This window comes from Cyrtonyx montezumae, unplaced genomic scaffold (genome assembly GCF_038088225.1).
Source record: "Cyrtonyx montezumae isolate F1298 unplaced genomic scaffold, pur_monq_1.0 scaffold_17, whole genome shotgun sequence".
In the NCBI taxonomy this organism is placed as follows: Eukaryota; Metazoa; Chordata; class Aves; order Galliformes; family Odontophoridae; genus Cyrtonyx; species Cyrtonyx montezumae.
In genome coordinates, this window is record NW_027071903.1 from 16,470,733 (window position 1) to 16,491,318 (window position 20,586).

The window sequence follows — 20,586 nt, forward strand, 5'->3', positions numbered from 1 at the left end:
AATCACAGTTCTCCACTGGATGTTACTTATTGATGTGGAGATTTGCTGGTGTTGCTGGCAGTAGAGTTCTGCTTCTTCATCCAGAGATTGATAACAGCCAAGAATGTGCAACCCTTACTGAATTCTCCACTCATCTTCTCTCCCAAAAGCTACCCCAACATCTTGTTTTCTCATAGAGCAGCTCTTTACATCTGAGCTGACCTTCCCACAAGGGCATCTTCCTCATCCTCCCTTCCACTCTGCTGTAGAGCCTGTGTCCCTCCATTGCAGCACCTGAGGTGAGCGAGCTGTCCCACCACATTCCATTATTTCCAAAGCATTCCAGTGGTGTCACAGGATGTGGGGCTCCATCTCCTGTCTGTGTGTGTTTGGCCTGCAGCACCTCAGCTGTAGCCCCAAGGTGGAGAGCAGCCTTGTTCCAGGCAACCCATGCAGTACCCCTGACCAGAGGAGCACTACATGAAGAGTCAGAGCTATGCTGCACTGTTAGAGGCCCTGCTATCTCATGGACTATTAGGGGTGTAGTTTGCAAAGTAATCACTGATCTTAACCCTATCTACTGTTCCCATGCAGTGTCCTACCTCAAGGGAAAAGGGTCAAGGGCACCCTACTGGAGATGTCAGGGACACAGCAGGAACTGTTCAATGCCAGAACGGAAGGGACTTGGAGCAGCCTGATCTAGTGAGTGTCCACCGTGCCCATGGAATCATCTTCAAGGTCCCTTCCAACCCAAGGCCGTGATGGGTGATTGACACGGTGTTATTGGTGACGGGGTCACAAGGGAAACAGAGAAGGGGGAGAGAGAGAGGAAAAATAACTAGTTGGTGGCCACGTGGTTGCCCCTGCAGAGTGGTGCACTCCAGGGGTGGGAAATGAAGAAAACAGAAGGATAAAAATCGACTCGTGAATTAACACTTTCCCGTGTGAGTTTACCGATCCTCTTTCCTCTCATTTTTTTCCAAAGGTATGGACTACCCCATACGCATATCTCGAATCTGTATAGATGGTCCCAATTTTTCACTTTAACATTTATAAGGCTCTAAGAACCACATACAATTCACAGACCTGAGCTGACCATGTTTTATCCACTGGTCCCAATTCAATTACTGTAAATGTTTTCCCGTCTATTATAGCATACCCTGATTTTCGTTTTCCTTCTACCACCTGGGAGGAGCCATCTACAAATAATTTTTCCCCTTCTAATAACTCCTCCTCTTCTAAGCCCTCCTGTATTTTAGCCTGATACTCTATACACTGGATACCATCGGGTTAAATCTTCATCTGGTTGCTCATATAAGAATTGAGCAGGATTTTGTAAATTTGTAGTTTCTAATTTAGGAGAATGTATTAGGATTCGTTCATATTTCAGTAGTCTAGCATCTGTAATCTACTTATCTGCTTTTTGTTGCAGTACTCCCCTTATGTGGAGTATAAACTTTTAATTCACCCCCAAAAGTAGTCTTTCCTGCTTCTTCTACTAACAGAGCTGCAGCAACTATTGCTTGCAGACAGGTGAATCACCCACGGCTAACAGGATCTAAGAGTTTTGAAAAGTATCCTAGTGGTTTCTTTTTCCTGGCCCATTCCTGGGTCAGTACTCCAAAAGCAGTCCCTTCATCTGTATTTACAAAAAGGTAACATGGTCTATTAATATCAGGTAAGCTTAACACTGGTGCATTAACAAGATCTACCTTTAAATCTTCTAGTCTTTGCTCATTCTCCTGACTCCACTTTACTAATCCATCTTGTACTAGTTTCTGATATAAAAACTTCTCAATCCATTGTCAACAGTATCCTAGCAGCCCTAAGATCTGCCTCACCTGCCTCTTGCTTCTTGGTGCTTTTAAAGATAAAATCTCATTTACCCATTCTGAATCTAATTTATTATTTCCTTTGCTTAACCAATGTCCCAAATATTTCACTTCCTCTTCTGTAAATTGTAATTTTGCCTTTGAAACTTTCAGCCTTTTTGAACCTAAGAAATTTAATAGTTTAATGCTTTAGTCTCGAGGTTAATATTGAACAGTTGATCTTTCTGCCCCAGAGTCTACCAAAAATTCCACTTCCTGACACTGGGGACCCAATTTCAATTTTATCAAGGGCTCACTTCCTTTCGGGGTCCCCGGCACATAGAGCCCCTGACCGCTCAGTCCTCCTTAAACATATCCTCATCCTGGATTCTCTTTCTACAGTTTTTCTTCATGTGTCCCTTTTTGTGAGAGTAGAAGCATCCTACTGTCTTCATATCTCTGGGTCTCATCTGGTTAGGTCGAGGCACATCCCCTGCCGGAGGGATATTCCCTCTTCTCTCTGCCTGAACCGCCCCCTTCTGTCCTTCCCTTACCACAGCTACCAGAATTCTAGCTTGCCTCTTCTGAGTCTCTTCCTCTCTCCTTATGTATACTTTCTGAGCCTCCCTTAGTAATTCATCTAATCCTCTCTCCTGCCAGTCATCCAACTTCTCTAGTTTCCTTTGAGTATCTGTCCAGGACGTCGTCACAAACTGCATTTTCAGGAGAGCTTGCCCCACAGGGGTAGCAGGGTCTAATCCTGAATATCACTGTAATTTTTTGCGTAGTCTCTCTAACCACTCGTTAGGTGTTTCATCTTTTTTATGTTGCTCATTAAAACCTTATTGATATTCTGTCCCCGAGGGACAGATTCTCTAATCCCTTGAATAATAATAACTTGCAAATCTGCCATGTGGGTGCGATGTTCCTGGTTCCGATTATCCCAATTGGGCCGCTGTAAGGACCACTTTATATCTGCTCCTGGGCTCACCTGGTGTTGCTGATCCCAAATCCGCATACCTGCCCTCCTAATCATATCCCTCTCTTCTGCTATAAATAGTATGCCCAAAATTGCCTGTATTTCATCCCAGGTGAAAGGCTGGGACCAAAAAATTGATCTAGCCTTTCATAGAACCCTAAAGGATCCTCTAACAAATTTCCCATCTCCCTTTTAAATTCTCTCACATCTCTTGAATTTAAAGGAACTGAAACATATCCAACTCCTGGGTTTGGTCCCCGGTAGCTACAGGTATTTCTCTTAAGGGGAAAAGTTTTCTTCCCTGACCGCTCTCCTGCCTAGTTTGCCTTCTAGTGATTCTACCCCTAGGGAAGTCTAGGAGTTCAGAATCAGGTTCATCTCCCAATTCAGATTCAGCTTGCTTTGGAGAAGAAGCTGCATTCTGTTTGGGGGGAGCATAAAGGTGGAGGGGGGATAGTATGTAATGTCCTCCTCTGCTGCATTCTTTTTTCTAACCACTTTGTCCTTTAGGGCAAACAAAAAGGTCTGACTATCAGATCCTACCCATAATTTAGCATACTCACCCTCTTCCAGAATAAAAGGTTGTTTTTCATTCACATAAACATTTAGAGCCTGGTAGATCCAGTCCTCAGAGGGCCCGAATACTGGCCAGAACAACTGATCTGCCCTTATCTGCTTTCCTCCCCACACCTCCACACAATAATGCACCATTTTCACCTTACTCTTTCCTCATCTAGAGGGAGAATCGTTCCAATGTTGTAACATTAAACCTAGGGGGCTTTCTAGTGGTATGTCTGGTAGCTTTACCTGTGAGCCACCCACGGGGTCAGAGGGCTTACTGTTCCTCTGCCACATCTTCCAGAGCACACTCGCGCACACAGACACACACACACACTCTTTCTATTGTCTCTTACTTCTGCATTCATGTCTTCTTCTCTTTCTGGACAGAGATATCCAGATAGGGATAGAGTGTGTGCCCCAGTGGGTCGGTGCTACCCCATGTCAGGGAGGAGGTGAAGCAGTCAGATTTCCTTCCAAGAGGAGTCTGTGTGCCCTTCATTCCCTTCCCTGTGATGTATTAAAAGACAAAGGCATGCACAGCCTCCAGGTGTGCATTTCTGTTGTCCTTTGCTGTTAGGCAGACAAAAGCAATTCTCATCTTTTTTTCCCACATACTTCAAATCCTCAGAAGTATGTGTGTGCTGGCCGAAGTTTGGTGGCACTTTTAGTGCAGGTTGGATCAGGTCCATCCTTCCTTTAGGTCTTGTCTCGAAGCAGATCATCCTGAATCTTCTCTCCTGGTGCCTCAGGTATCTAAACCTAACCCAATTCTAACTAACTTTAATCCCAGCCCTAACTCTAATCAAATGTATACCAAACTCTAACCCTAACCCTAAGCAGCCCTAACTCTAACTAACCCCAACCCTAACCCAGCCTTAACCCTAACCCCAACCCTGACCCAACCTTAACTCTAACCAACCCTAACAATTAACTTTACCCTAACCCAAAACCTGACCCTAGAACAACCCTAACTGTAACCTTAACTGTAACTCTAAAACGACCCTAACCCTAACTCAAACTTAACCCTAACCCTTACGCTAATGCAACCTGTAACCCAACCCTAACCCTAACCTAATCCCAACCTAATCTTAACCCTAAATCTTACCAACCCTAACCCTTACACTAACCCTAACCTATTCTAACCTAACCTAACCCTAACGCTAACCCCAATGCTAACACTTACCCTAACAGTAACCCTAACCCTATGTCTAACCAACCCTTCAACACAATGAGAAACTGAGAAACTGAAACGTCCTGATCTCTGTACAGTACCACTCAACAGAAACTTAAACCACAGTTTGAAATCAGCAGTCTTCCTGAAAACCACCAGGTGGTTCTGTGATTGGGGTGCTAGGGGTGACCCCTGTCACCACCCTGCAGGGTCTGGGGGCCTCCAAATTCCTCCCATTTCAGGAGCGGGCATGGTGACATAAAGGTGAAATGCAGTGATGCACACAGGAGGTGATGGGGACATGGTCATGATGGCCTTGGACATACCAGGACCCCCATGGGGAGCCCAGAATCCCCTTGTGTTGTCATGGGGTTTGAGGATCCAAGAACCAACAATGGGGATGCTGGGAGCTCCCCATGGGGACACCAGGACCCCTTGATGTGGTTGAGGTGGCTTTGGGGGCATCAGAAACCCTCATGGGGCAACCAGGAAGCAATATGGAAGGAACACAGAGGAAGTGACATAGGGGGGATGTGGAAGGGACCATGTATCAACAGCTTATGGGCCGATCTGGCACAGTTCTGTGACAAATGGGGTGGAGAACCCATGGACCCATGCCCCAGGAAAGGGAAAGGGGGAAAAGGGTAGGAAGAACAGGCCTAAAAACAAAACAGATGCAGTGATTTGAGGAAGAAGACTGATTTATTAAGTAAGATATTTGAACACAAAATAACACAATATAATTGGAATCAAAGCTAATAAATAAAATGAGAGAGAGAGTGTCCAAAACTAAGTCCTAAAGCTGAAGGCAGGATGGCGAGGGAGCTCCCACCACTGATGGGCAGCAAAAAGAACAAGTCTTGGAACCTGCGTGCAGTTTTATCTTTCCCTCTGTGTTCCTCTTTCCTTCCTTCAGGTGATCCTGTCCACTGTCTTCCTTAAAAACATAGCGTGGTGTCATACCTGAGCCAAAGGAGAAAATCAACTTTGTCCTGGATGAAAGCAGGACATGGGGAATGGAAGGGAGTTCTCGAGTTCCTGTAGCAGCCTGCAGCTGATGCGGGATCTCAGAGCCAGGGCAGTCCCCGGCTCACAGCTCTGTCTGTCCTGGGCACCACATGCCCCCATCAGCGTGGGTAGGGTGTCCCCAGCCTGGTGCATGGGGCTTTGGTCTTAGGAGGCTGACACCTGGGAGACCCTGTTTCTTGGTGTATGGGTGGCAGCAATCCAGATCTATTGGTGGAGGACTCACAATGAGACACTGATGCTGCCATATCCTGAGGTTCTTCCTGCAATGGCTTGGCCTTCTTAGCCCTCATCCTGAGCAGTTTGAGTCACAAGCCAGAAGTGGGAGCCTGGGTGGTCTGCTTTTTGGTCCTTGGACAGCCCTCAATGAAGGTCTCGTATCCTGCTTAAAAGCTACCATGTGCCATGTACCAATGTGATATGACTTCACGAGGACTTGGCTTTCTGCATCTCCAGCATTCGACCCTCATGATGTACTTCTTCTGCTCCTCATTCCTCATTATGGAACCTTAAGTGTCTTGTTCCCAGTGCTTGGCCCAGGTCTTTTTGGCCTTTGGTTCCTGCTTGGCCCTGCAGCTGGCAGGTCACTGGCTGCTTGTGGGCTTCAGGCACTCCCTGAATTGCTGGCAGCAGACTGAAAGGACAGGGCGGGTGGGGTCTGCCTGAGTGGAAGAGCAATGGCTTTGGGGCCGCATCCTGCAACCCTGAGCCAGGACTCTTGGCTGCAATGCAGCCTTCCCCACACACAGCTCACCGGCTGCCCCGTGGCTCTCCTGAGAACCAGTCAGGGGCCAGCCCCATGTGCTGAGGTGCTCCTTGCATCCCCATCCCCCCACCCCGGGTGCTGTGTTCAGCACTGTTGTGTGGCCACAAACAGTGGGAATGGGCTCATATCTGCTCACTAATACCCCCTCATGCAGATCCCAACCCGGAGCCTCCAGCCTCACCTGGACACAGAGCTCTTCTTCAGCTGTAAGTTCCTTATCCTTGCAAAGTGTCCTCCCTCTATACTTGCAGTGCTCAAGCGTTTGATGAATGTTGGCCTTTCAGTAAACCTCACTGGAACTGGGAGGCACAGGAGATTCATAGTGAATTCACTCTTTGGCTCAGAGACAAGGGGCATTTGGGCCTGTTCCCGAAACACTCCAGAGGGCCACGCTGCTCCCCCTGCTGCCACCATCCCCGCTGCCCTCTCACCCTCCCTGACACCATCTCTGGCCCCATTCCTCCTCTCTGCAATTCAGCTCTGTTTCGGCACTGCATTGCTGACCCTGGCGTTGGGAAAGTGGAGCTGGGCAGTGGTGATGAAGTTACAGGGTGACTTTTGGGGGCCATTTCCTGCGGGAGAGCAGGGCCTGGGATCCCCGCATCCTCCTGCCATAGTCAGGGGTTGGGGTGGGGGCATGTCACCCTCAGCGCCTTAGTTTTGGTGAGGCCAACAATTCCTCATGGGAAGAGGCCATGCTGAGCTGGTTTGAAGCTCTGGCACAAGGAGGGAGGGGTTGGCTTCCCTTGTACAGGGCAGTGGTTCATCTGAGGCAGTGCAGGTTTAACATTACAGAATCATAGAATGGCTCAGGTTGAAGAGGACTTTATGGATCACCTAGTTCTGGCCCCTAGCCACAGGCAGAGTTGCAACCACTAGATCAGGTTCCCAAGGATCACATCCAACCTGGCTTTGAATCTCTCCAAGTCTGGATGGCTCTTGAAAAATTTTTTCTATTACTACCAGGGGATCTCATCCTAACTCTCGGGTTAGGCACCTCATCCACTGATGGAAACCCTGGGGTTGAAATTGGATTAAGTTCCCCACAGGACTGTGGCACTCAGGAATCCTCTTAGTTGAGTTCAGATGTGTACAATGAGGTGCCTGTGTGTGGGCCCCACATCCAAAATCCTTGGTCTTTATTCAACAGTAACTCAGTTGCTCACACACCTACTTGGTGATGATGAAGGTGCCTGGGGCGATCCTAGCTGTGTGCTAATGCTTGCGAACTGTGGTGGAAAATCCCTGAGATGGACACCTCCTTCCTGAGCATCATCTGGGGGCCAGAAGGAGGTATGCTTGACCATCCTAAATGCCACCAGAGCCCTGTGTTTAGGGCACCCACTGTGCCTTTTGCACCTACCCCCATGGAGCATGTAGTGTTATTCCTCTGACCAAATGCATGAGCTCACAAAAGAAGAGCCAGATCTTCCTCTCTGCTCCATCTGTGGCATACTCTGGAGTTCAAGGCATTACAAGGCTATGACACGTTTCCATTCTTTCTGTGATGACACCTGAGTTTGCTCTGGGCTCTCATTTGAGTGGCGTCAGAAGAAACCTAGGGCCATGTCTGTTCCCTGTTGACAGGAAGCTGGCAAAAAAAGTTGTTCTAGTTTTAAATAAGAGCAAGAAAGAAGCCCCCAGCAATTAAGGACCTGTCAGTGTCACTTCAGTGCCAGATAAAATTATGGTTAAAGTGATGCAGGGATTTATTGAAAAACAGTTGTTGTTGGTCACAGCCAACTCTGGTTCAAAAGGGATGGTCCTGTTTAACTTCATGTCCTTTGATGACATGGTTGCCCATGTAGTTGATCAAGGGAAGCCAGTTGATGTTATATGTTAGGATTTCAGTAGAGCTTTTGTTTCTCACATTATCCTTCTGGACAAATGGTCCAGCGTACGGTTGGATGGAAACATACTGTGATGGCTGAGCATTTGGCTGAAGGGTGAGTAAAATAATCCAATAGGTTATTGTAAATGGGATTCCATCAGGTTGGCAGGTGGTCACTAACAGGGCTTCCCAGGGCTGTGTTTTAGGGCTGCTTCTCTTTGGTGTTTTCATAAATGGTTTGCATGAAGAACTAGAAGATGTTTTCAGCAAATTTGCTGATGATTTTGAATTGGGTGGAGCTGTTGACTCCACTGAGGGTGCATAGGCCTTGCAGAGATGTGATGACTTAGAGAACTGGCCAATCACCAACCACGTGAAGTGTAACAAGAACAAGTGCCTGATTCTGCAGCTGGGTAGGGGCAACCCTGGCTGTACATGCAGAGTAGGGGATGGGACACTGGAGAGTGGTTCTGCTGACAGGGATTTGGGAGTCTTGGTCAACAGCAGACTGAACATGAGTCAGCAGTGTGCCCAGTCAGCCAGGAAGTCCAACCTTCCTATGAGGTGCAACGAGGACAGCAGTACCAGCCAGGTAAGGGAAGTGGTTGCCCTGCTCTGCTCTGCACTGCTGCAACCTCACCTGGAGCACTGGGTGCACTTCTGCACTTCTGGGCAATGCAAAACGTAAAGGACATAAAACTATTGGAGAGTGACAAAATGAGGGCACTGGAAGAGGCCTCCTAGGGAAATGGTTACAGCACCAAGATTGCTGGAGTTCAAGAAGCAAGGCAACACCTTCAGTCATATGATCTGCTTTTTAGGTGGTCACACAGAGCCAGAAGTTGGATTCAATGATCCTTGCAGGTCCTTTCCATTGTGGGATATTCTAGGATTCTGTGATAGTGGATATGAGCGCGGTGATGTTGGAGTCACTGTGATGTCTCAGTGGACACGAGCTCACTGACAAGAGCCATGGTGGCATCTTGGTGGTGTGGACAGCAGTGATGTCTGAATTACTGAGTTGTTGCAGTGCTCAGTATTACAGTGATGCTAGAGTCACTGTGCTGTAAAGGAGAGACAAGGAGTGATGACACATCAATACAGACTGGGAGCTGATCTTCAGGAAAAGAGCTCAGCACATGAGTTAGCATCAAACATGGCATCTCCAGAGCCAAACTCTCCCAGTGATGTTGTGGTACCTCCACCTTGGACCTGAGAGATCTGAAGTTCAAAGGTTCATTGAAATTGACTACTTGTTCAGACTGGGCCCCTCTCACATCCAAATCCTGTGATGAGACACATTGCCCATGTGGGACTTGGGCCTCACAGTATCTTGCACCCCACGCAGAGAGCTGCTGTCCCCTTGTTGTTCATTTGACATCACACAAACCTCCATCCCAATGCCCCAGGAAGGGCCCTGAGCCAACATGAGGGACAGGATCTCCCTTCCAAGGCTCTGGGGATTGAGGCTCAGCCATTCTGCTTCATGAGTCAAAGAAGGGTTTTCTCAGCATCACAGCCATCATCACAGTCCCTTTGTCAACCTGTAACCATGGCTTCCAATGATCTGCTCCAACAAGTCCCCGGGGAGGCTGTGTTGGTAATGTCTCTCAGTGGGGCCCATTATTACTCCAAGAACTTCACTGCTACTTCTGACTTTATTTCCTTGAGCTCTTAGTGCAAACTTCTCTCTGCACTGGAGGATGATGGACGCAGCAGCAAATTTCCCCTGGGGCCCATTACAGTCTAAAGAGCCCTCGAGTGCCCTGAAAGATTTTTCTCCTTTTTTTTTTTTTTTTTTTTTTGCCAACAAACAGAAGGAAACATAATGCAATTGAATGAACAGTAAAACACAGTTATCAACAGCATACCATGTCCAAGCTGTATATCATGAGGTTTGTATTTCCCAGGGAACATTTGTATAAGAAATGAGTTAGACAGAGATAGGAAGGGATAGATCTAAACACAGTTAAGGAGTTGACAAAAGAGTTCATTAGAGTTTGGAGAGATGGATGGAGCAAGTTCCAATCTCCATAATGGCCAGGAAGCAGCCAGAGAGTTGGGAGGTATGTGAGTGAAGAAATAGCAAGGCATGGAGGTAATCTGGAGAGCATGTGTCCAATGTCCTGCTGAAAACATGCCCTGAACCATGGTCATTTAATTAGGAGAGCTGGAGACACCTGGAGGATGAGGGAAATCAAACACACAGCAGGGTGGAACAACGGTGGACGCTGGGCATTACTCACAGGGCATTGGCACCGGCACCGCTGTCTGTGTTGCAGTACCTGAAGGTATTTGTGTCCTCAAAACACTGTTCTGGGAAGCATTGCTATTTAAGATACAAAATCCTCTTGGAAGACCCTGAAAGTATAATCATCTTAAAAGGAAACAGGTCTCATGAGAATATCCAAAGTTGAGAAGTATGTTAACACATCTTCACTGATTTCTATCTTTGTCTTCAATTCTTTTTTGCAATGTTACTCACATTAGCATCTTTCAGACTTAGAGCTTCAAAAAGAAAAGAAGAATTGTTTGTGTCTTGCACAGTGCCTGGTGCTCCCCAAAACATCCCTGCCCAGAACTGCACATGACAGCCCTCAGGGTTTGCACTGGCTGAGTCACACTGTGGTACTGAGCTCTTTTCATTTCCTCAGATCTTGGTTTAGATGGTCACATGCAGCACAGGATGCTTCATGCCCTGAACCTGATTGCTTCCCATCAGCCACTGACCACGAGGACACAGGATCACAAGATAAGCCAGGCTGTAAAGGAACATGGGGAATGTTTGCGGTCCAACCTGTCAGAAAGAGAGACACACCAAGTTGTTCAGCATTTGCTCCTGATGGATTCTGCAAACCTCCGTGGGCAGAGACTGCAGAGCCTCATTGAGTGACCTGCACCAATTCTTGTATCAGCTGGTGGTGAAAAAGGTGTTTTCTGATGCACAGGCCGAACCTCTCTACACCTTCACTTTTCTCTCCCAACACACACCATGGGAAGGGCCTGCACTCTCCATCATGTCTTCTAGGTTCTGGCAGGCTGCAGTGAGATCCCCTTCAGCCTTCCCTTCTCCAGGCTGGACAAGCCCAGGTCATTCAGGCTCTCCTCACACATGAAGTGTTCCAGCTCCTGTCCTCTTGTTTGAGCCTTCCTAAACCCAGTCCAGCTTGCTGACATCTTTCTTGTGTTGAGGATCTGAAATGTGGTGGCACTACTCTGGATGATGCTTTCCCTCCATCTTCTAGGCATGGTCTTGCTCATATAAAATAGGGGAAGACTGACTTGTTACATCATTTCTGAATTACTGGACAAAGGTGAATGTTAATAAACTGAAAGAGAACATTTGACGTTTGAAAGGAATTCCTAACATTCCTAATATCATGACATGAGACATGGAGCAGGTGTGGAACAGGCAGTCCAAGGAAACTGTGGATGCCTCTTCCTCAGAAATGTACAAGATGTCAAGGATCTTGAACATGCAGCTCTACTGTGTGACAGCCCTGCACACAGCAAGGGAGTTGGTGTCCAAGGTCCTTCCAACCCAAGCCATTTAAGGATTCTATGATTTCTGTCAGGCTCTTCCAACTCAGGATCCTGTTCACTTAGTTATTTGGAGTTCAATTCTTCTTGCACTGGCATTTCCCTCCTGTCTCTGGCACCTAGGATACCAAGAAGCCCAGTCCAAGTCATAAACCAGGAAGGAAATGAGTATCAGAGACTTTTCCATGTCCTGTCTCATCAGGTTCCCTGCCCCATTCTACTGTGGGCCCAGTCTCCCTAGCCTTCCTTTTCTTGCCTTCATATTTCCACAAGCTCTTCCTCCCTTTGATATACCAAGGCACATTCAATTGCAGTACAACTGTAGCTTTGCTAAACTCACCTCAGCAGGTACACTATGACAAATCTCTGCATTGCTTCCAGGTGACTTCTTGTTTCCACTTCCTTTGTGCTTCCTTTCTGTGTTTGGGTTTGACCAGGTTGATCTTTCCCATTCCTGTAGGACTTCTGACATTGTTACTTGGCTTTCTCTTCCTTGGAATGGACTTATTCTGCTTGGAAGCAGTGACTCTTAGGTAGCTAAAGATTTCTAAAAGATTTCTAGCTCATTCAGTTCACAGTTTTGGTGTTCTCATTAGTGTAAAGACACTTTAGAAAGCTTCCCATTCCCAGAGCACCACTGGATGTAGTCTGTCTGGACCCTGTGTCTACACCATGGTAGTGGTGCTCAGAAGGTGGCACACAGCCACTAGACCCATAGTGGAGCTTGGAGCTGTCCAGCCAGGTCCTGTACCACATTTGCCAGCTGGCTGTGGGTGTGCTGGAGACCCCAGGGAACTGCCATTCAAATGAGAGCCCAGAGCAAACTCAGGTGTCATCAGGTAAAGAACGTAGGTGTGTCATAGCTTTGTAATGCCTTGAACTCCAGAGTATGCCACACATGGAGCAGAGAGGAAGATCTGGCTCTTCTGGTGAACTCATCCCTTTGGTCAGTGGATTAACTCAGTGTGCTCCATGGGGACAGGTGAAAAATAGTACTCTCAGGTGCCCTAAACTCAGAGCTCTGGTGTCATTTAGGATGGCCAAGAATACCCCCATTCCCTGTCTGGCCCCCAGATGATGCTCAGAAAGGAGGTGTCTATCTCTGAGGGTGTCTACCACAGTTTGCTGGCACTGTTGCCCACCTCTAGGAGCACCCCAGGCACCTTGGTCATCAGTGAGTGTCTGTATGTGAGCAAGTGACTCCCTTGATTTTTTTTACATGGAAAGTGGTGAGGCTCTGGAACAGATTGCTCAGAGGGGTTGTGGATGCCCCATCCACAGAGGCATCCAAGGCCAGGTTGGATGAGTTGTTGGGCAACATGATCTGGTCACTGGCAACCCTGTTTATGGCAGGAGGACTGGGAGTAGGTGACTTTAAAAGTCCCTTCCAACCTAAGCCATTCTATGATTTCCTTGACTATGATTCTATGATGATCCAGCAGCCTTTCAGGAGCTGTTGGCCATGGAGACCCACGGACATCTCCAGGGAGATGGGGAGAAGAAAATCACATCCTCTCCCACTGAGTTGGGCTGGTCCCCTGGGACACAAGGAGCTCATACAAGTGGGCAGTGTTTCAGAGAGTCAGCTCCTGAGCACCACGTATTAAGGTTGGGGGCATGATCTGCAGGTGACAGGGGGAGAAGAGAGAAAGGAGAGAGAGCTTACAGGATGTGTGGGATGTGAGCAGGCTGTAAGCTCACTGGAGGAGCATTACTCATGGCCTTTAACACATTAAGTCTCTCGCTGCAGGCAGTGCAGCTGCTTTTCCTGGAGGGATCACTAAATCTGGGACATACTACAGCATGTCAGGCTGCAGACTCTCTGTTTCTTCATCAGGGAATAACTTCTGCTCCAGCTGAGGGCTTCCCTGCTGCAGCATCAGAGCACAGCCCTGAGGGCTGCGTGTGCCAGGACGGCTGCAGGCTGTGCAGCCAGGGGTGCAGTGGGTGCCCAGGGCTGTCGTGCAGAGCTGTGCCCCAGGGGCTGTGTGCCGGGGCAGGGACTCTGCCGCCTGCCAGGCTCAGCACTCAGCCTGCCCGGGGAGCTGCCCAGGGTGCTGTGGGCAGATGTGTGGGGGGAAGGAGCACCCCAGCAGGTTAGGGGCCTTCTGCTGCCACAGCTGCTGCCTGGGGCATAGCATCACAGCACCTCTGCACCCCAGAACGTTTCCAACGGCGCTTTGCAAGAGGAGAGGCAAGGCAGGGATTTTCCACTTCCCATTCTTAGGGAAGGGAAAAGGGTTGGAAGCAGGAATCTGAAAGGAGCTGGGAAATAGCAACACATCTCTGAGAATCCTGCACTGTTCCTTTCTCAGTCTGCCGTTATGTGAACCAACTCCTACGGTGCTTTCAGCCTTTCCTCTCCCAAAGGACAGCGCCATCTGAAACTTTTGTCATTTTCAGCAGATGTGAACACACATTTACCCTGCCAACAGGCAGCTTTCTCTAAGACAAACCTAAGTGTACAGGGTTTGGAATGAGGACTCTGAGTGCAGACAAGGTAACGGTATGGGATATGGAAACTGATTGACTCTGAGAATGGTCTTCTCCACGTGCCTCCCTCACCTGGCTGTGGTCTCCCTGTTTGTCAGCACAGACGTCTTTGCCTACCTGATGCCCCCTTCCCTGTTCTCCCCATCTCTGAACCTGGTGGTGTCATTTTTGTACTCAGTAGTGCCTCCAACACTGAACCCCGTCATCTACAGCATGAGGAACCAGGAACTCAAGGATGCAGGGGGGAAAATGATGGCATAGACACATTTCATCAGGGATTAACTTCTCATTTGTCTCTACAAATGACTCAGTCGTTCCTGTAGCAGGCTCTTATTATGCATTTTCATTTTTGTCATGGTTTTTTTTTTTATTTTTATTAATAGATACATTTTTATTTGCTGTTCATATATGTATATATGTGTGGAATTAGATTATTGGTTATTATTCCTAAACATGCATTTGGACTCTTTCCACTTCTACTGAGGCATCACCCTGCTCTCTGTCTCCTGGAGCCCATATGAATTCTGGGTTAGTGCTGACTCTCACGCAGCCTCTGTTCTTTTCTCTGTATCTGCAGAGATATGAGATGCCAGCAGGCACTGTGGAGGTGATACAGGCTGGATTAGCAGAAGGGATGCACGTGTTAGCCTAAGGACCAATATATTAGTTTATCAAAAGGAACCCAAGTGTGCTCGTCCTGAAACTTTCCAGTTTTGCTTTGGGGAGTGTGTGAACAGCCTTGTTCTTCTTAATGATCCTATTTCACAGAAGCACAGAAGTCAGGGGCTGTGATGGGGGAACACCTCTGTAGCACTGCATGCATGTTGCCCCATGCAGTGCCTGCTCAGAGCTCCCAGGGGCTGCCTGAGGGGTGGTGGAGCTGGGCTGTCCTGCAGAGGGGAATGCACATGGAGATACCGTGCTGCAGGGCTGGGGCCCCAAAATCACCCCAGAATTCAGTGATCCATTGTGCTGTGCTCACCTTGCCTGGCTCTGCTGCTCTGTCACTGACACTCCTCAACAGGGCAGGGGGGAAATAAATTAAACAGCTTGCAGGTGGAGAAAAAAGCACCTTATTCTTTCCTTGTTAGAGCCTAATGATAACAAACATTGTGTGTTAATGGCTGAAATGGAAGTGATTTGCTACATTTGTATTTCAATTTTGTTGTCTCACTGACCTCTTTCACATGTAACAATAGTTTCCTAAATTAGCCCTGTGTACAAGTTAGTTATTGCTGTTCTTGCTGTCCTACCCACACTGTTGTGTCATTGTAGCTCTGGTAATGATTCACCTCTGAATGCTTTGGGTATCTGCTAAACTGCAGACAGTGTCAGTCACAGTGCTCTGGATCCCTAAGTGAAGGTCACTAAGCTACAGAAACAGTCTTATCAGGCGCCAGCTGCAGTTACTGCAAGGCAAAGAAACAATTTAATGAACAATTTGATTGTATGTGCTATAAAAAGATGTATTTTACTGTAACAGAACCTGAGTTCTGAGATTTACCTGGACTTTGGAAAAGCCTCTGGCATGGTCCCACATCACTTCCTTATCTCTATGAAGAGACACGAGAGATGGATTTGAAGGGTGGACTGTTCATTGGATGAGAAATTGGTTGGAAGGTCACAGCCAAAGGGCTGTGGTAAAGGGCTCTTGGGTAAATCGTCTCCAGCAGCTGGAGGCCAATCACAAGGGCTGTCCCCAGGGGTCATCCTTGGGACCAGAGCTCTTCACTGTCTTTATCAGTGGCGTGGATGATGAGATAGAGTGAACCCTGTGCAAGTATGCATGATGACAGCAAGCTGAGTGGTGCAATTTTCATGATGGAATTAGGAGATGCCATCCAGAGGAAGCTGGACAGACTTGAAAAGTGGGCCCAAAGAAACATCATGAGGTTCAACAAGATCAAGTGCAAGGTTGTGCACTTGTGTGGGGACAATCTGTGATGTAAGTACAGACAGGGAGAAGAAATCCTTGAGAGCAGCCCTGCAGGGAAGGACTTAGGGGTCCTGGAAGATGAAAACCTTAACATGAGCCAGCAGTGCACGCTTGCAACCTGAGAGGCCAACTGTACCCTGGGCTGCATCAATGGAGAGGTGGTGGTCAGAACAAGGAAAGGGATTGTCCTCTACTCAGAAGACCCCATCTGGAGTACTGTGTCCATGTCTGGGACATCCCAGAACAAAAAAGACATAGAGATTTTGGAGCAGGTCCAGAGGAAAGCCACAAGGATGATCAGAGGGCTGAAGTACCTCTCCTATGAAGGAAGACAGGCTGAAAGAGCTGGGCTTCTTCTGCCTGGAAAAGAAAAAGCTCAAAGCAGAACACATTGCAGCCTTCCAGTCCTTAAAGGGAGCTAAGGAACAAGAGGGAAATAAACTTTTCACATGGACAGATAGTGATAGCACAAGGGGGAACAGTTTTAAGTTAAAAGAGGTGAGATTTAGAGGACATATTGTCAATGGTTTACTGTCTGGTTTGGCTCGGTTCTGTGACAATTGGTGCGGGGGACCCACGGACCTACACCCCAGGAAAGGGAAAGGGGGAAAGGGAAAAGGGAGAAGGGGGATGGGCCTAGGAACAAAACGATCTGAGGAGGAAAGCTAATTTACTAAATAATATATCAGAAAGTAAAATAACACAATATAATACAATATAATTGGAATTAAAGGTAATAAATCAAATAAAATGAGCAGGAGAGTGGCTGATAAACCGAAGACCTTACGCTAAATGCTTAAGGCGAGATGGCAGCGAGCACCTGGTGCTGGGTCGATCCCAAAGGAAAGGCAGTGTCTTGTGACACGCAAACAGTTTTTCTCTCTGAGTGGAAAATCTTAAAAAAAACAAAGCAACACAAAGTCCTCTGGGGAACGTTCTTCTGCTCTTCTGAGACAGGTATACCCACAACTATTGATGATCCATAGAGTTGGAGCAATAACTTTAATTCTCAATGCACTACGTGATGTTGTGATGTGGAATACCAATATCAAAATTCATAAAACCATGACAGAGGTACTGTCCAAGGAGACAGGGAAAGTCATCATTTGACATCATGCATGACAAGAGTCACCCCGACAGGTCAGCAATCAGGGGCAGGATGGGGACGAGTGCATCTGCAGAAGAAGCAGCAATTAGCAAATCCTGCATATTCTCTCTAAGAGAGGACATATTCTTTCTAAGAGAGGGTCTCTACTCTCTACAAGAGGGCAAAGAGTGAATGCTGACACCTTGAAAAGACTCTTTCAGTGGTGCTAAAGCAGAGGGTTTCAGGTTGATATGGTTACTGCCTTTGATCTAGAAGCGTGGACCAGAGTGGGTAAGGCTTTGGGAGATACCATAATTGATGATGATCAGCATGCATATGAACTCATCAGTACGTGGTGGATAGTGCACAAGTGTATTAAAACATTGAGAGCAGAACGGAGAGTTGTAAATGAAGCTACTACTACTTTGTGCACAGAAGCAGCATCTGAGCATCTGCAATTGAAATTTAAGCCGGCGGGGCACTTAGGAGGAGAAGCTGTTTGTTCTAGTGAGGATTCTGATTCCTCTGAGGAAGCTGCTGAGCTTGACCTAGTCCTTCCTGAATGAGACAAACAATTAACAGAGGTGACGCCTTTAAAACCATCTGCACCACCGCTTCAGGATCCCCCACCCCCTGTGTGTGCTCCGCTGTTGGATGGCAACTGGGGGAAGGATTCCTGAGAGCGCTGGAAAAAGGTGTTTCAGCAGGCAGAGAAAGAGGGGATTCCTGTCCCACAAACATTTCCTGTCTTGGTAAGGGAGAATGGACCCCAAGAATGGAGCCCGTTTCATTGGGATTATATATTATTGGGATAATATCTTTGCTGCCCAGCTATTAATGCCATATGACTGTGGCCAATTAGCCAGTCTGTTGCTGAAGCCTGCACAAAGGTTGCTATGAAAAGTTCATTGGCAGCGCTTGTGTGAAGACAAAGCACTTAGGAATTTGGAGCAACCTCAGCCAGATCCCCTATTTGGGATACGTACAGCCCAATTGACAGGAGCCACTCTCTTTAATAATCCACAACTTCAAGCATGACTACCAGAAGATGCTCTGTGCACTTCAGTGCAATTTGCCTTGAAGGCACTGTTTACCCTCTCTGAGGACAGACAAAGGGAGTCATCATTCACACAAGTTAGGCAGGGACCATAAGAATCCTACATGCAATTTATCAATTGGTTACTTGATGAGCTTAATAAACAGGTGGCAGATGAGGATGCAAAAAAATGCCATTATCATGAATCTGGCTGTAAAGAATGCAAATATGGACTGTCGTAGGATTTTGCTGTCATTACCAAGACAAGTTACCCTGGTCAATATGATAGAGGCTTGCAATAGGGTGACATCCACAGAGTTCTCAATGACTGTCCTAGTGGAGGCTTTTGTCCATGCACTATGTCCCGGCAAAGACAAAAGGTGTTACAATTGAGGGAACAGCTGAAGGTTCCAAGCCTCCTCAGCCAACAACCTTTAACTTCAACACTAACCACAGATCTAAGGATGGGGGCTTTACCTTAGCAGCAGTGAATGCCTTCTGAAGCTTTTAACATCAGACAAACCTTTACAAGATGGAAGATGCACTGAAGAAAAAGAAGTTAATGGGTATGCAAACAGCCGAAGAAATCCCTTCAATTTCAGTAAAGAACCAGAAGGGTATGAGAAATACGGTTACAGTTTCACAAATTTTGGATCTATTTCCAGAATTTTTTGTTTATTGCTTGCTGTAAAATTTTGCAGATCACTTACTTTCTCCCTACCTATTTTGTTTTCCTCTCTCTATCCCCATAACTTTGTTCTATATCTGACCACATGCTTCAGCACAGGACATTCACACTGGATTTTTTCCTATAAATCCAGAATAGCTAAAAGGATAAAATTTCCCTCCTTCACTAAATTTGATTTTTAAATACACATATATCTGATTCTTTATTCCTTTGTTTAAGATGGGATAATAGGAGAGGTGGTGTAGGCAATTTTTTGTTAATCATATTCTCAACTCTGCAGTACAAAGGTTGGATTTTTGACAAAACCATATGTAGCAGTGTGTTTATCAGCTAATCCACTTGAAATGATAAGCATTGTTTACTGGTTGTTGGTATATTTGACAATGAAAAGTGGTCTGACAATAAGCAATGCAATTATAGCTAAATGGATCCAAGGGAAAGTACTTGTCAAGCTATAGCGCAACGAGCAAATCAAACTCAAACTGTATTTGCAAAAACAGAAAGGGGGACAACCTGGGTTTCCACCCCAAGAATGGTTAAGTAAGGTACACTATTTTCTTCATTTTCTTTGTTTAGCTGGGTATGACACCATCCCACTCATGGTTAAACAGATTCAGGATATGATCTGGAATTTACTGATGTCACGGTGTTATCTGTCACAGGGACACAAGAAAACAAGGAAACAAGAAGGGAGAGAGGGAGGAAAAAAAACCTGCGCCATCAGTGGCCACACGGCCACCTGAGCAGAGCCGTGTGCTCCAGGATGGGGGGTGGGGGAGGGCTGGGGGGCCAAAAGGGAAGGGTACGCAGATAACAGATGGGTCTGGGGAAAAAAAACAAAAACCCCAAACAAGCAAAAACAAGTGGCAACAGTTTGAAGAGGAATGGTAATTTTACTAAATCTAAAAAAATCAAACAAAGTGGGAGAGACAAAATTATCCAGGATCTGAGAAACTTACAGTAGTAAAACTGCAGGGGAAGCGCATCCGTGGCAGGCCGAAAGACAAAGTGTGCCAGAGAGCTAGCGCTTATCACCCCTGGCTGGGGGCAGGGCCCCTCTACTGGTTACCTGCAGTGACTGGAGCAATTTCGTTGGTGGTTGAAAACAGGCAAAGATATGTGGTTGGGCATATGGAATACAGTTAAACACAGAGCTGTACGTGTCTACCATGTTTCTGGTCATCGACCCCTACAGTCACCAGGAGATGATGAAGCTGACACACTGGCCCGAGTTAGATGGGTTGAGAATTCACCATCTGAGAACATTGCCTGCAGCATGCAGGGCAGAAGACCATGTGGGCAGCCGCTAAAGCATGGGGACTGCCCATACAACTATCTGCCAGCGCTCAAGCATGCCAAGACGGTGACGCTTACTCCAAGATGAGACCGAGGTCGTTGCCTGAAACAACAGCCCATCTTGCTAGAGGACACAATCCTCTACAGAGGTGGCAGGTTGATTACACTGGGCCCCTCCCTCGATCTGAGGGGGTGAGATATGCCCTAACCTGTGTCAGCACTGCGAGTGGGCTAATGCAGGCCTATCCAGTACCTAAAGCCAACCAGGCATATACCATCAAAGCACTCATGAGATTGATGGCTGCCCATGGGACACCACAAGTCATCGAGAGCAACCAAGGGAGTCACTTCACGGGTACAGTGATACAATGCTGAGCAGAAGAGAA

The 20,586-nt window shown here is 47.1% G+C and overlaps 1 long non-coding RNA gene across 1 annotated transcript in view; it reads left to right on the forward strand.

The window, feature by feature from the left end:
• LOC136046778 (uncharacterized) overlaps nucleotides 1-20,586 on the forward strand; it is a 222,002-nt gene that overhangs the window by 170,694 nt on the left and 30,722 nt on the right. The window lies entirely within an intron of this gene.